A 15,614-nucleotide genomic window follows, 5' to 3' on the forward strand; every position below is an offset into this window, starting at 1 on the left:
ACGCGTGGATGTGCCTTTTTATCTTTTATTTCTGCAACACAGTATGGCAGAAGGGATGGGTGAAGTCGCATAGGTTTCGTCTTGTGTTTAACCTGAATCTCCTCGAGATTGTTCTGAAATGCAAAACATTGTAGATAACAAAACAGAATTAACAACGTGTGATCGTAAAGTGGTTATTTACAGAAAATGAGAATACAACACAAGTTCACTGTTATTTACAAGATGTCCCTGAACGCATCATAGGCGGAGACTCGGCAGAACACGCGGTGCGCTTGTAATGGCTGGCGCACAGTTCAACCCGCCACGGACACTCACAGGCAAATGAATCACGACACAAGACACAAAATATTGTTCAATAAAAACGAAATGAAACAATTATTACCTGCAACACAGTATGGCAGAAGGGATGGGTGAAGTCGCATGGGTTTCGTCTTGTGATTAACTGCGCAATAGAAAAACACTATGAAGCACATGTGCTCCAAAGTTCCACTCGACAAAACGTGAAGTAAATAATGACACAAAAAGTAATCTGGACTCGAAATGAATAAGGGAACTAATTAGATAACACTAGACAGTCTAAAAGGGGAAACAAAATAAGATATTGTCATGAAAATGCGCGTTAATCGAGACCAACAGAAAATTGCGACTCACCCTGAATCTCCTCGAGATTGTTCTGGAAAATATGGGCGGGACATTGTGCCACACTGTGCGCCGTTGCGTCACTTCCTTCATAATTTAATAATCTAAGTGCACAACTCCGTTACACATACATACATACATACATACATACATACATACATACATACATACATACATACATACATACATACATACATACATACAGCGGCCCGGTAGTCGAGTGGTTATCACACCGGCTTCACAATGCAGAGGTGGCCGGTTCGCGTCCCGGTCCGGCCTCCCTGTGTGGAGTTTGCATGTTCTCCCCGGACCCCGGGGCAACCGGGTCCTCCGGTTTCCTCCCACACTCCAAAAGCATGCATGGCAGGCAGATTGACCACTCCAAATTGTCCCTAGGTGTGAGTGTGAGAGTGACTGTTGTTCGTCTTTGTGTGCCCTGCGATTGGCTGGCAACCAATTCAGGGTGTCCCCCGCCTCGTGCCCGAAGACAGCTGAGATAGGCTCCAGCAACCCCCGCGACCCTAATGAGGAATAAGCGGCACAGAAAATGAGATGAGATGAGATACATACATACACACATGAATAAATAAATAAATAAACAAACACGTTTTGTTGGTCTTTAGAATAAAAGTACGACATAAAAGGTCAAATGTCAAAGCTGGTCAAATGTGATGGGAGGTGTTCTGCACACTTGATAATAATTGGTGGAGTATGACACAGACAAGCCCATAACATTTCTGAATCTGATGAATGTAAAAGCACATCACGCTGAGTCACCCATGAGCGTCAAGGCGAGGAAGTTTACTTTGCGATTTTAACAGCACCCAACCTGAATCAATTTGAATTTTTGCCTTTTTTGGGTAGGGGGAAAACTTTCTGTGATGAGGATAAAACATCAGACGACGCTCCCATCACGAAGCAGAAGCCGTGCTTGCGTTTGAAAGATTCAGCCAGATTTTAAAATGAGAAGAAGCGGCATCAGAAGAAGGGCAACACTAAAAAAATTACAATAAAATAAAATAAAAATAGGCGGGAAGGCGGCATAGAGCACAGTCAGATGAAGCCCAATTAGCAGATTTATGGGGCGAATATTTGGAGTTGCAGCATTGTCTCAAAAGCAAACCTGTCTATTTATTTATTCATATATTTATTTGCCGCTGTTTCCGCTGCTCATGACAAGAATATAAGAACATCCGCCTGCACAAGTTCACAGCAAACCTGGTAAATTATTAAAGGAAAAACATCAAAACACATGACCGCGCACAGAGCGCACAGTTTAAAGAAGTGAGTACACCTGCAAATCCTGTGAAATCAATTCCATTGACCACCTTGATACTTCCGTATGCAAGCTGAAAATTTGTTTGCCCTAAATCCCAAACCAATTTGGCCCCAAATATTTTAGTCCAATTGGTTCAGCTTTATTCGAGAATTTGAGAAAAAAAAAAAAGTGAGTTTGGAAAAAAAAGTCACAAAATCACAACAACGAAGAATGACGGGTGAAGTTGAACAAATACAGTAAAGTCTCGTTATATCGATATTCAAGGGAGTCCGAAAAAATATTGATATAACCGGGACTATCGATATATCCGACCCTGTTTGCATGTAATTTTCTCCGTGCGTGCATAGAAATAGTATCGATATAACCGGGACTATCGATATATCCGATATCGATATAACGAGACTTTACTGTATCTATAAATGAGGTGTGCAGCCGTGATGACGGCATTTCCTTCATTTCATTTCACTCCGATGAGACACTTTCATTTCCTTGCGGATTTTTCCTTTGTGGAGATTTTTCATTATGTGTTGGCATCCATCTTCTTCACGACGCGCTTGGTCTTTGCGAACATGTCTAAACAGGAGCCAGCGTACACAGCCAGCTGTTGGTGCCTCTTCCGGAACGATAAAAAATATCTGCCCCAGTGTTTTTTTTGTCAGAAGTGAGGGGGTGGGTTACTTCAATAAGCCTGCCTACCAAAAGTATTGGCCATTTGGAAGTGGGATCCACAAATCTTCTTGAGTTAGTGAACAAATCGAATGCCCCCTTGTGTTTCTTAGTGTTGGTTACAGTAATGCCGCTATGTTGTCAGAAGTGTCTAATGTGACACCCAGCACTATCATTCAGTGTCAGGTCATTGTTTGTTTCATCCTGTCAGGTTTGTTTAATTTTCCATGTTTCGTCATGGTTTTGTTGGCTACTTTGGAACTTTTTGTTCTGATGATTTTGTTCTTTGAGATTTTGTTACTGCTAACTTTAATACAGTGATACCTCAGCTCACGAACTTAATTGGTGCCCAGAAAGTGTCTGTAAGGCAAAAGGTTTGTCTGCCGAACTTATTTCCTATAAGAAACAATTAAAAATGAGAATTATCAGTTCCCAGGTCCCCAGAAAACATAATTTTCTACTAAATAAGCGTTACGATATTGTATGTATAATAAATGGGCTATTGTATTGTAATTAAAGAAATCAACTAAACTGTACAGTATAATAAAGTCATTTTATTTACCTTTGTGATGGATGTTGATGTAGTTGCCTCTTGATGATATCTGAGTGAAGTTGCCATGCTTTCTCAGCGATAATACCCTCACTCACACTGTCCCCTGCTAGCTGCTTTTTGGTAATCCAAATTATCATACATTTTTCAACCTCTTTGATTGCCTGAGACCAAAGCTTAGAAAACACAGAAACACACTTAGCCACACAAAGTAATGGTCGACTTAGCGTACTAGTACTGGGACGCTAAGTCACACAAACACACACCTCGTTCGTGTTTTTCGATGACCTCCTTCTTCTGCTCGACCACAATTTAGTATTGTGTCCTCTTCAGTTTAACACTGGCTTGTGGTGGGGTCTATTTCGGTCCCATTATAGTATAAAAGTATATGTATAAAAGTATGTATAAAAGTACTCCACTTGATAACAAACCACGTCTGCACTCAAAGAAAGGGGGTGACAAAAACTAGTCCGCCAGCCACCGTGGCGCTGTATGGTTTGGTTCGTCTGCCGAAAACTAGTCCGTACGCCAAGATTATATTCTCGCGAATTTAATGTTTGTGAAGCCAAGATTTCGTGAGCTAAAGCATTCGTATGCTGAGGTATCACTGTACAATTTGAACCTGATCAGAACGTGTTAAGAGCATGTGAACATTGTGTTTCGTGTTAGTATAAAAAAAGGTCCGTGTCGAGGTTATGTTTATTATGTTTATTTTTACTCTCTACTCTACACCTTTTATGTTTTGATGAGCCTTGGTTTTTGTTCAAGACATTAAAGCAAACATTTTTTTGGATCAACGATGACAGCCTTGTCTTGTTGTTGTCATTAATGATAAAGCAAAGGAGAAATCTTCATGCCTTGCAGAAGTAGCGACAAGGGGAACGTAAGTTGTCGCTACGCTAAACGATATGTTGGTATTGCAGTTTCATTGTTTATGTTGCGCCAAAACCGAATGTCAGAAGTGGGATCCGAGAGTCAACCACCCATACAAGCTCAAAGAATGATGTCAAATCCAGCTTTGAGTGCTCACCACGGCTTCATTCGGGACCTTCATGTTGTAACACTGCTGACTCGGCACACAAAAAGCCAACATTCCCACAGAGACGCTGGGGCCCAATACCCCCTCCCTATTTTCCTCCGTCTCCAGTTTTCCATGTGAAAACATCTTTCACGTTTCTGTCCCAGTCACCCAGATTAACTTCTTGGCACACAATGCGACGTACACCTCCCCCACCCTCCGCAAGACGCCCTCCGGCCTCGGAGGTGACCAAACACGCTCCCGGGGCCAAGAACTCTTGACCGGCGGCTCGGAATGGGAACCAAGCGGCCGGTATGAGTCACGAATGGATTTAGAAGTGGGACAAAAGAGGCAAGTGAGACATGGTGATTTTGGGTCACCTTCCAAACCGCTCATGTCAAAGATCTTAATTGATTGCTCCTAATCGGCTTTTGGGTTTCAAGTCAAAGGTACGGTTGGTTACAACATTCATACAAAGACACAGAGAGAGAGAAAGAGTGAGAGAGAGAGGAGTGGAGGGAGAGAAAGAGAGAAAGAGAGAGAATGGGGAGAGAAGGAGAAAGGGAACAGAGAGACAGACAGAGAATAAGAGAGAGAGAGTAAGAGGGAGATTGAGAGAGAGAGAAAGAGAGAGTAAGAGTTAGGAGTGGAGGGAGAGAGGAGAAGGAGGGGGAGTGATAGATGGGGGAGAAAGAGAGAGAGATGGGTGAAAAAGAGAGTGGGTCGTTAGAGAACGAAAGAGAGAGAGATGGGGTGAGAAAGAGAGGGTCTGGAGAGAGGGAGAGAGAGTGAGAGAGAGACAGTGAGAGAGAGAGAGAGAGAGAGAGAGAGAGAGAGAGAGAGAGAGAGAGAGAGAGAGAGAGAGAGAGAGAGAGAGAGAGAGAGAGAGATGGGGAAAAACAGAGAGGGGTGAGAGAGGGAGAGATCGACTCTCGCTTTCCCTCTCTCGCCCTCTCTAGCTGCCCGAGAGACAAAGAGAGAGAGATACAAAGAGTGAGAGAGGGAGAGAGAGATGGGGTAACAAAGAGAGTGGGGCGGGAGAGAAAAGAGATGGAGAAGAGAGATAGAGGAGGGGTGATAGAGGGTGAGAGCCGAAGAGAGAGAGAGAGATACAAAGAGAGAGGGAGATAGAGATTGAGAGTGAGAGAGAGAAGGGGTGAGAGAGAGAGAGAGAGAGAGAGAGAGAGAGAGAGAGAGAGAGAGAGAGAGAGAGAGAGAGAGAGAGAGAGAGAGAGAGAGAGAGAGAGAGAGTGTGACTGTGTGTGTGTGTGTGTGTGTGTGTGTGTGTGTGTGTGTGTGTGTGTGTGTGTGTGTGTGTGTGTGTGCGTGTGTGCGTGTGTGCGTGTGTGTGTGCGTGTGTGTGTGCGTGTGTGTGTGGGTGTGTGTGTGTGTGTGTGTATGTGTGTGTGTGTGTGTGTGTGTGTGTGTGTGTGTGTGTGTGTGTGTGTGTGTGTGTGTGTGTGTGTAGCGGTGTAAGCTGCAGCCACTTGCAGGGACCGGAGCCTCCTGGCACGGAAGGGGGCGTACACGGACCCTGTTTGCCTGGCGTGTGCTCAGTGAGCGGGAGCAGGCAGAAGCAGAAGCAGAAGCAGCAGAAGCAGCTTGTCACTCCCCTGCATGCACATCGGATGGCTGCCTCGTCGCCGTGACACCTCGTTTTCCTGATTCCCCCTTTCTCCAGCCACCCCATCTTCAATTCCAAGGAAAAATCACCTGCATTCCAACAACGTGGACGTGTTGACGTGCGTGTACGGGAGCGGTGATCCTCCCCACTCCCCCCACATCTCGTATTTTTGTTTCTTTTTTTTTGAAAATATTCGGAGCGACGCGCACGGAAACGAGGGAGGAGAAAAGGACCATTTTTGTCTCCCTTTTTTTTCCTTTTCACGTAACAACGTGTCCTGTGGAAATAACGCGCATCCACGACTGTGGGTGCTGGAGGCTGGTGTTGGGGGCGGGTGGGGTGTAGCTCATCAAGTGAAGTGAGGACCCGGACGGGACCTGCTGCATTGTCTCCGCTATGGTAAGCTGCAGAAATGCTCGTTGGGATAGACGTCGTGCACGCAGATGTGGGTCTCGTCTCTTCTCTTCTCTGCTCTGCCCCCCATCCCCTCTTCATCCCCTCTGAACCGCACCTTCTCTCCGTCGCTCGCCGGCCTACCTGCACGCGTGCTCTGCGTGTTTGCGCGCATACGTGAGGAGAAATGTGCTTGCTGTCGGTAAAGTCGAGGCGCGGACTGTGTGTGTGTGTGTGTGTGGGGGGGGGGGGGGGGTCCCAAACATGTGCCCAGATGGTTGGTAGGAGGGAGGATGAGGATGGTGGTGATGGTGGCCTTGCAATGGCACTTGGACTGAACATCATGGATGGACTGCTTAGTAATGGGCTGCGGGGTAAATTGCACTATGCTGGTGTTGTTGTAAATGGATAGAATGCTTTTTTATTAAAAATATATAGCATTTATATGATTCACATTTTTACACGTGTATTGAGACAAGCATATTTTGTGGAATTAGGGGATCAGAATCTGAATCAGAAAGCCTTTCATAGTCCCACAGTGAGGACATTTGCATTGTTTTTTTTAATCCACGGAGCACATTTTTTCATTCTTAAACATTTTTATATTTTAATTTTTGAATTTATATGTACTTTTCCTATTCAATTTGAAAATATGTTTTATAAAACGGTTTGTCTCACCTGTTTGTGTCAATGCACATTGTACACATGGTATCGTTTCAATTGAAATATTGAAGAATATTTTTAACAAAAAAAAAATAGATTCCCCCAATAAATTAAGAATACACTTCATAGTCTATTATTCTGTTTTTAATGATTGATAACAGTTCCAAAAATGTTCAAGCATGTAATTATGAAGCAACAATCAAGTTTTGTGAGGTTGTATTGTGATGCCGCTTCATTCTGAGGAGTTCCCAAACGGCGTGTGAAAGCAGACAAGGAGTACAAGTGAGTGAGTGTGTCTGACCCACAGGAGCCATTGTTGGGGGAGGGAGGCAGGTAGGGAAGGAGGGGTTGCAGCACTAGTAGCTCAAACCTTCTCTGACCGGCTCCGATTGGCTGCATCGAAACTACTTGTGTCCACTCTTCCATTTATGAGCCACTTTCATTCTGCAGTTTAATTTATTTTTATAGTTATTATAATTATTATTGTGTGTGTGTGTGTGTGTCCTTTAATGTCTGTTGAGTAGTCACGGATGTGATTGGATATTGAGTTCTGGCTTGGAAATGAGGTCACCTGTAACAGAATGAGGCAAAGTAAGTCAATAGGAGGGAACTCGCAGAGCCTTTTCGCCGATGTCACCCGGTGTAGGCGGGGCCTGAAGTGATGTTATTCGCTTGTGAGTTTTTATTGATGTTGAAATGGGGAAAAATTAGTCAAATGGCTGATGGAGAAGGTTGAATTTGACCTAGGCAAGCGCATATGCCTCACACTCCAAAAGTTTGGGGTTTTAATTTTTGAAAAGTTTTTGGAAGGTCGTAAATGTCTGTCAGGTGTGAGGTCATTGTTTTATTCACCCTGTCAGGTTTGTTTCGTCTAGTCATGTTTTACTCATGGATTTGTTTGCTACTTTGGACCGTTCTGTTCTGATCACTTTGTTGTTTGAGATTTTGTCCCTGCTGACTTTATTTAATACAACTTGTCAAATACACTCTGCTCCTCCCCCTTACCTGCTTTTTTGGGGTTAACCACCACCACCAACTTGCAAATCGTGACACTGAAACAAAAAAAAAAAAAAATGACATCACTAAATTTGGCTTGGTTTCAATGACCCATGTTCTTAGTTGACATTGACCACAAATATTTTCTCATACTAATTCATATCGCATTCACATTAAAAATGCATAGTTAAAAGATCATTTGATTTTAAAAACATACCTGTATGGCAAAGACTCTATATTACGCTAACAACCCAATCTAAAGTGATCCCTTATCATAGCTCCAATCATCTTACTACAGTTGCAACACTTCAACATACTTCCTTGATAGCAATGACTACTTTCCCATTTAGATTGGGCTTGTCACCATCTTGTCGCATTTTCTGAGGTGACCCAAAAGCATAGAAAAAAATCATTGAAATAAATTAAAAAAAAAATTAAAAGAAATGACGGTTATTTTCCAAAGAAAAATCCTCAATATGACAAAATACGAATTTAGATTACGCTGAGTTCAGCAACACTGCCTTGCCACACCCAAAGATGAACAGGAGAAATCGTTCTTACCCGTCTTCCTGTAAAACCGCTGCGTAAACGTTTGAACTCACGACGGCGCTGAGGCATCTCAGACAAAACATCCCCTCCCGCTCCCTTCGGAGACCGCCAGGAGGGAATCAACGCACTGTCGATCCCTTTCAAATAATCACGATTAGGATTGTTATGAGCAGCGTGAACACCACAAAGCAATTTTTGTTATTGTGCGCATCACAAAAGAAGCGTCCCTCAGCACAACAGCTCAAAACTTGATCACACCGGACACATTATTAGGTACACTGGTGCCATTTGATCTTATGTGATAAATGAGTAAAGTTATCCATTCGTCCATTTTCTAATTCGTTTGTCCTCAGAAGAGTAGCGGGTGTGCCGGAGTCTTTCCCAGCCATCTTCGAGCAGTAGGCAGGGGACACCCTGAACGAGTTTTCCAGCCAATCGTACAGCACACGAGAAAACCATTTGCACTCACAATCACACCACGAGGCAATTTCAAGTGTCCATCTCCCGTGCCTATTTTTCGAATGTGGGAGGAAACTGTAGTACCCGGAGAAAACCCACGTTGGCCAGGGGAGAGCAAACTACAAACAGGGAGGCCAGATCGAACTGAGAACTCTCCACTGTGAGTCGGACATGATTATCGGTTCCTCACCATGCTGCCTCTGGAAATGATCCAACTTGACCTAAGTGATCAAAAACAAAAATCCAATTCATTTACAAATTCACTGCCATATGTGCAAAAATCTATCCACTCCAGTGCCAGGGTTTTGTCATTTTCACTAAAATTGCAGCACCCACAGAATATAGAGTTTTAGGACTACATAAAAATTCAATTCAGTGTAAAATAGTTAATTCCTAAGGTATATGGTCTGGAGTTATCTGAGCTTGAACTATGGGCGGGGAAAAAGATTCCAGAGGTCTTACCAGCGCTATCAGCACCCCTCTGCAAGAAAAACCAAAATACGAACACATTTGGGAACGGCGCTCCATGTCATATCAGAATCAGAATCAGAATTAGAATTAGAATCAGAATCAGAATCAGAATCAGAATCAGAATCAGAATCAGAATCAGAATCATCTTTATTGCCAAGTATGTAGAACACACAAGGAATTTGTTTCCGGTAGAACACCCTGCACTAGTATCGTCGTCAAAAAAAACTGCTAAGTGGCACTATACAGTTCCATTTTGGCTACTGTTGAAGAGTTCAAAGAGTTAATGGCTTGGGGGAAGAAGCTGTTTAAATGTCTGCTGGATTTGGTGCGCATGAATTTTCCATTCCTGAATAAATTCGGGAAAGGCAGTGAATAAGTTAAAAAAAAACTTGCCGTGTTTGTATATTTTTGCTCGCAATATAAAGTGACAGGCAGAAAAAAAAATCAGTGTTCTTTCAAGAATAAAAGCTTTGTGTTTGATGTAGCAGGCTGAGATTTTATACCCGCATTGATTAAATGTTGGAGCAAATAAAGACAAGGTTATCATTATTCCTGTCTCTCTCTGCTTTGTGACATTTTCTTTTGGCCGCGTGCCTTGAGATTTTTCACATCGAGCGAGCGCGATCTGAAGATGCAAACGCTTGCTTTTGAATTAATGCATTCCACGAAATGTCTTTTCATCGTCACATTAAGCCGTCACATTCCAGCTACTTTAAGACAAGTGTGTTAAAATAACTAGATTTTTATTTTACTTCATTTATTTTTTTGTTTTATATTTTTGCACCGGTTGTGACTGCGTGGCTGTTTCTTTCTTGTTATTTGGTCAACATAAGAGGGGCAAACGATTGCCTCACATTAGGGCACCACGAGAGATGCATGCATAATTAAAGCAGCCAGCGCAGATGAACGGGCCCTCACTACTTTGCTTTAATTGCTAACCTGAAAACTAATCATCCAAGTCCGGCGACCCGCTGCGCCCACGTTCAGTTGCACCAGGAAAAAAAAGAAATGAACACCAAAAAAAGAGGCTTTGCATTTTGCCTGGCCCATCTGTCAAAGGGACTCGCTTACCATTAGGGCTCATTTATACAAAGTCTCTCATCGGCCATCTTACAATTTAAACAGAGGATAAACAACTCCCTTCTCCTCCCCTCAAAAAAATTGCCGCCTTGAAGCACAAATTGAATGGATCATGGATCACTGAGTGTGATCAAGGCCCCAACTGATAATTCTGCAGAATTATGTGTCAAATGAATCAATAATTCTTGTACAACTGCTTTTTCAGCAAGCACAAATTGTGTGTAAGTAATTTTTATTTGTTTTTGGGCCTCCATCAAAATATATCCCATGACGGCGTGGCTTGTATGCAACAACGCGGTCATAGGCTTTCAGCACCCCCCCAAACAAGCGATTCCAAGTTGGCCACGGACGTGCCGGGCCGAGCGGCATCGTGACCTGCTCTTCAACCTTTCCCCTGCGCGCTCTCTCAAAGGAGAAGAAAGACATTTAGCTTTATCTGACCTTGCCGCATCTTCGTCCTCACTCTGACGTGATGGCTTCATCCCTTTGGATATATCAGCTGGTGGCTACTCCGATTCTTTGCGACGACGACCACTTTTTCAGTAATCACCCAGCATGGCGTTTCTGTAAAATGCTAATAGCTAACAGCTAACACAAAAAAGAAGAAAAGAAAACATTGAAAAATCAAAACAACCGTTTGATTTCTTTCGAGCTTTCGTTTTACAGACTGGGCCATTTTACTTTCCATTCATCTCTCCATTTTCCAATCTGGTTATTCTCACAAGGGATCATTCTCAGCCTTTTGCCAAGCTCACTGATGAGCTAATCATTTAAATCAGGTGTTGGAAGAAGGAGACAAATAAAGGTTGCTCCACACACTTTGGGGACCCTTTTTACTTCGAAGGATGCAAAAGTGACTGTCCAGAAAGCTCTGCCATTAACTTGATGTGAGCCAAGTTTCCCTCAGCGAGGGTACTTTGTTTTTGCTTTGAATGTCTCTCTGTGTCTTTGTTTTGTCATATTGTCTCTATGCTGTCATATTATTTGTTATTTAGTTTTTTTTTTGTTAGTTTGACTTCAAGACGGCGCCGCGAGAGTGGCTGCCTTTCCAGCAGCTCATGTATTTTGTTTTTCTACTTTCATTCCTTTCATCACTTTGCTGCTGTGAAATGTAAATTTCTCCACTGTGAGACTAATAAAGGCATATCCAATCCAATCCAATCCAATCCAATCCAAATACCGCTAAGAAGGATCTTGGGAATTATCGTCTGATATCAAACTGCATGGCTCATTGAATTGGCTTTGTTTACCATTATTAGATGTTATGGTGTTACCAGCATTAGATGTGAGACAATCGCTTTTCGTCAATGGATGCTACAGCTGCATGTTTGCTTTCAACATTTAGCTTGTAGGAGACGTGTACATTCCACCATGACGTCCCTGATCCACTGCTGAAAAGGACACGTTGATCCTCTCCTCTTTCATCTAGAACTGCTTCATGTCACAAATAGGGTACAGAAAGTGCTGAAGAATGGATGACTCCCTATGTCTTTGTGTTCACATATTATTTGTTATTTAGTTTTTTTTAACTTTATGTTACTTCCAGGTTGAGTGAACGCTGGCGCGTGTGGCTGCCGCTGCTCACCCGCAGTAAAAATATCCTGTGACTGTAAAGTGTCCTTGAGAGTTTTGAAAGGCGCTTACAAATGAAGTGTATTATTATTATTATTATATTATCAAACACGATGCCATGTTTTGCTTGTTGGTAGTGAGTAGCTACACAAATTTGAGGGCCCGTACAGCTGCAGTTTTGGATTTCTTTCTTAAGTTGGTGTCAGAGTTGTTTGTATCTGCGAGCCAGGTGTTAGCGCCCCTGCCCCCGCCTTGGATACACCTCATGCACCTGCACAAAGACTTTTCATCCTGTCAATTGTTTGACGGCCGAGCAAGGTCCCACAGACTGTGCAATCGAACAAAATGGACCCCCCCCCCACGTTCATGAACGGTAACACCCATCCGAAGAGTCTGGGAAAAACAACTGAAGCTGCCTACCTCGAGGTTTTTGTCCATTTTGACATTTTGTTCTTGCAAAAAGTACCATCTGTTTAAATCATCCCATTATTAGGAACATTGACATCGATGTACACGTTGAGTCATTTTTTTTTTAAATGCAGTTCACGGGACAAAAGGAAAAAAAATGCCATGTCGGACTGACCAATTGAAACTTTCAGGTCTGGCCTGGAAGTGTTTCAGTAAAACATACACAAAAAAAGTTATGTACCCCCCCCGACCATCACAACAAAAATTGCCTTTTGATTCAGGAAAATACATTAGATTTTAGATAACCATGCCGATACATCACAATTATTACAGAGCTTTTAAATGGCCCCGAGCTGAAGAACTAATTGCTTTTATGATGTTTGTTTGGTCGGCGCGCTGGTCCCCATCTGTCTGTTTGCATTTGAACAAAGTATGACATGGCAGTTATTTATTGGAAACTATTTGGCTCACCCACTGACGCTCTGGCTCCCGAACGCGAGTTTGAGAGCCCCCCCCCTGCACGCGACAACTAGCTGCTCGTGAGTAGAAATAGAACCGTACTGCTCCTTCTAAGTACCGCTGTTTCTCCTCAAGCCTCCAAAGTGGGCACAATGTTCTTTAAAAGCAAATTACCTCCCCTATTCGAACCCCCTTTAATTCCCAGAATAGCGTGGTGGCCTTGCGTTGAACTGGGGGTGGAAAAAGTGACAGTAATTACACTCCATGTCCCCTCAAAGAAAGACATGAATAATACTAAAAATAAGAAATGGTTTGCTGTTTTGAAGGTTAGCATCCCGCTAACAGTGCGATCAGGGTTTGTTTGGCTCTCCCGTTAGAACATCCTTCCTCAGTGGTGTTGCATCACGACCGCCGACATCTTATGCAAGTTGGTGAAATGTGGCCAAATCCGTGAGGTAATTAAGCCCCAGTGGTTCGCATGATGCCGTCCCCACGACCGGAGCTCACGTTATTAGCAGCTTTAATGAAGCCATCTTGGCCCGTTTTTTTTGCGTTCAGTGCGATTTTTGTGTCGCGACACGTCGGCGCACAACTGTGCCTTTTCACCCCGCTGTGATCAATATGCGCACGCGGTGGGAGATTTTTGCAGCTGTTTGGAATAGCCGCTGTGGGAAGGTCAAGGGGATGATAGTTTGCAACTCTTGGATAAAGATATCATGTCTCAGGATGAAAAAAATGAAGTAGGTTTATTAGTATTCAGCGGCCTGGAATATTGCTCGAAACATGATGAGGCATCAGTTTGGGCACTTATTTAATTCAAAATTTTTGTTCTGAATTAATACAGTGGCTCAAATGGTTAATTCGTGTATTAAAAGGTACACATCAAATGGCTTTTCAAATTGATACAGAGACGTGGTTCATTCAACATGAAGCCACTTTGGATTATGGCGTTAGAAGCTTCAAAGCAACAGATATTTGAACATAACCAGTAGAGCAACACACAGACTGACAAAATAAGAATCCTCACAAGTGTATGTCCTTTATCCTACGAAAATATGGTGAATGTTACTGCAGCTTACTGAACAGTTACGGCGATGTGTGTGTGTGTGTCTGTTTGTCTGTCTATCTACTGCATGGTGGTATTTTCTAAAATGTTTGAGTCAATACAGAACAATGGTTTCATTGTAGAATATATATATATAGCACGCTTCAGTCGTGAGTTCAAGACCCGGTCCAGCCTCCCTGTGTGGAGTTTGCAAGGTCTCCCCGGGCCCACGTTTGCAAGGTCTCCCCGGTTTTCTCCGGGGCCTCCAGTCTCCTCCCACATTCCAAAAAACATGCATGGTAGGCTGATTGAACACTCCAAATTGTCCCTAGATGTGAGTGTGAGAGTGACTGGTTGTTTGTGTGCCCTATATATATATATATATATATATATATATATATATATATATATATATATATATATATATATATATATATATATATATATATATATATATATATATATATATATATATATATATATATACAGTAAAGTCTCGTTATATCGATATTCAAGGGAGTCCGAAAAAATATCGATATAACCGGGACTATCGATATATCCGACCCTGTTTGCATGTAATTTTCCCCGTGCGTGCATAGAAATAGTATCGATATAACCGGGACTATTGATATATCCGATATCGATATAACGAGACTTTACTGTATATATATATGCCCCGGAGAAAATCACTGTTTTTAAACCACGTTCTTACACAACGTCACCGCTTTTGTTTTGGTATGATGATACATGGCCAGAAGTATTGGGCCAAAAAAAATCTATTTGAGCACTCTGAATTCTGTCGAGCAACAAGTGACCCTGAAAAAAGCAACACGGCTACTTACGAAAAATCCGATTTAATTTGTGATGTTTTATAAGTGATTATTGTTTTGAAAAAAAACAACAACTTTTTGTGGGATTTTGGGTTCTTGCCACCATTACAGTGCATTACGCCACCATTACGGTGCATCACGCAAGACTTGCTTGAAAGTTGAAGATTGAGACGTGAAAGTCACTCATGACTACCACATTTGTTGGTTGCATTCTGAAAGATGGCGTACGCGACCACGGCGCCGCTTGCCACACGTCTCAGCCTGCACGGGCTATTCATTTTGCGAGAGTCATGCAGCAAAGTGGCAAAACCGCGTCTCCCGGCGGAGCTGACCTTCAGCTGTTGCGCCATCACTATTCATGAGGCCCCGCGAGCCGGCCTGCCAGCGCTCTCGCGCTTCAGTCACAGACCGTGTGGGGCATTTTTTACCCCTCTCAGCCATGGCGCAACGATGACATTTTAGCAAGGCGCCTTATTTATCAAATACGTATAGAATGTGCTGACCTGTTCTTTTATGCAGCGGCGTGAGCCTTGACAACAGCACCTGTCTGTTTATGTTTTGTTGTCACTTTAAAGAACGCATGGGTGTGATTGATTTTAAGCTGTCTGATGACAGAAGCGATGCAGACACAAAGCCATTTATCATTCTCTAATAGTTATTCAGCAGTGGTGTAAAAGGGAAAAAAAATGACGGAGGGGAGTTTGTGGACGGATTATTAGTAAACATGCTTTCGATAGTCGGCGCCATCTGCTCTGATCGCCTCACTCACCCGTGTGTGTGTGTGTGTGTGTGTGTGTGTGTGTGTGTGTGTGTGTGTGTGTGTGTGTGTGTGTGTGTATATCTCATCTCATCTCATCTCATTTTCCGTCCCGCTTATTCCTCATTAGGGTCGCGGGGGTTGCTGGAGCCTATC

At 43.0% G+C, this 15,614-nt stretch overlaps 1 protein-coding gene across 10 annotated transcripts in view; it reads left to right on the plus strand.

Annotated features, from left to right (window-relative positions):
* The first annotated feature begins 5,734 nt into the window (after window positions 1–5,734).
* Window positions 5,735–15,614, plus strand: part of tenm4 (teneurin transmembrane protein 4) — a 180,504-nt gene continuing 170,624 nt past the window's right edge. For all 10 annotated transcript variants that reach the window (XM_089013414.1, XM_089013406.1, XM_089013404.1 and 7 more), the window contains exon 1: window positions 5,735–6,175. The gene's annotated coding sequence lies outside the window, so the exon portion shown is untranslated. The remainder of the gene's footprint in view (window positions 6,176–15,614) is intronic.

This window comes from Hippocampus bargibanti, linkage group LG14, assembly GCF_051943395.1.
Source record: "Hippocampus bargibanti isolate YZ-2025 linkage group LG14, ASM5194339v1, whole genome shotgun sequence".
In the NCBI taxonomy this organism is placed as follows: Eukaryota; Metazoa; Chordata; class Actinopteri; order Syngnathiformes; family Syngnathidae; genus Hippocampus; species Hippocampus bargibanti.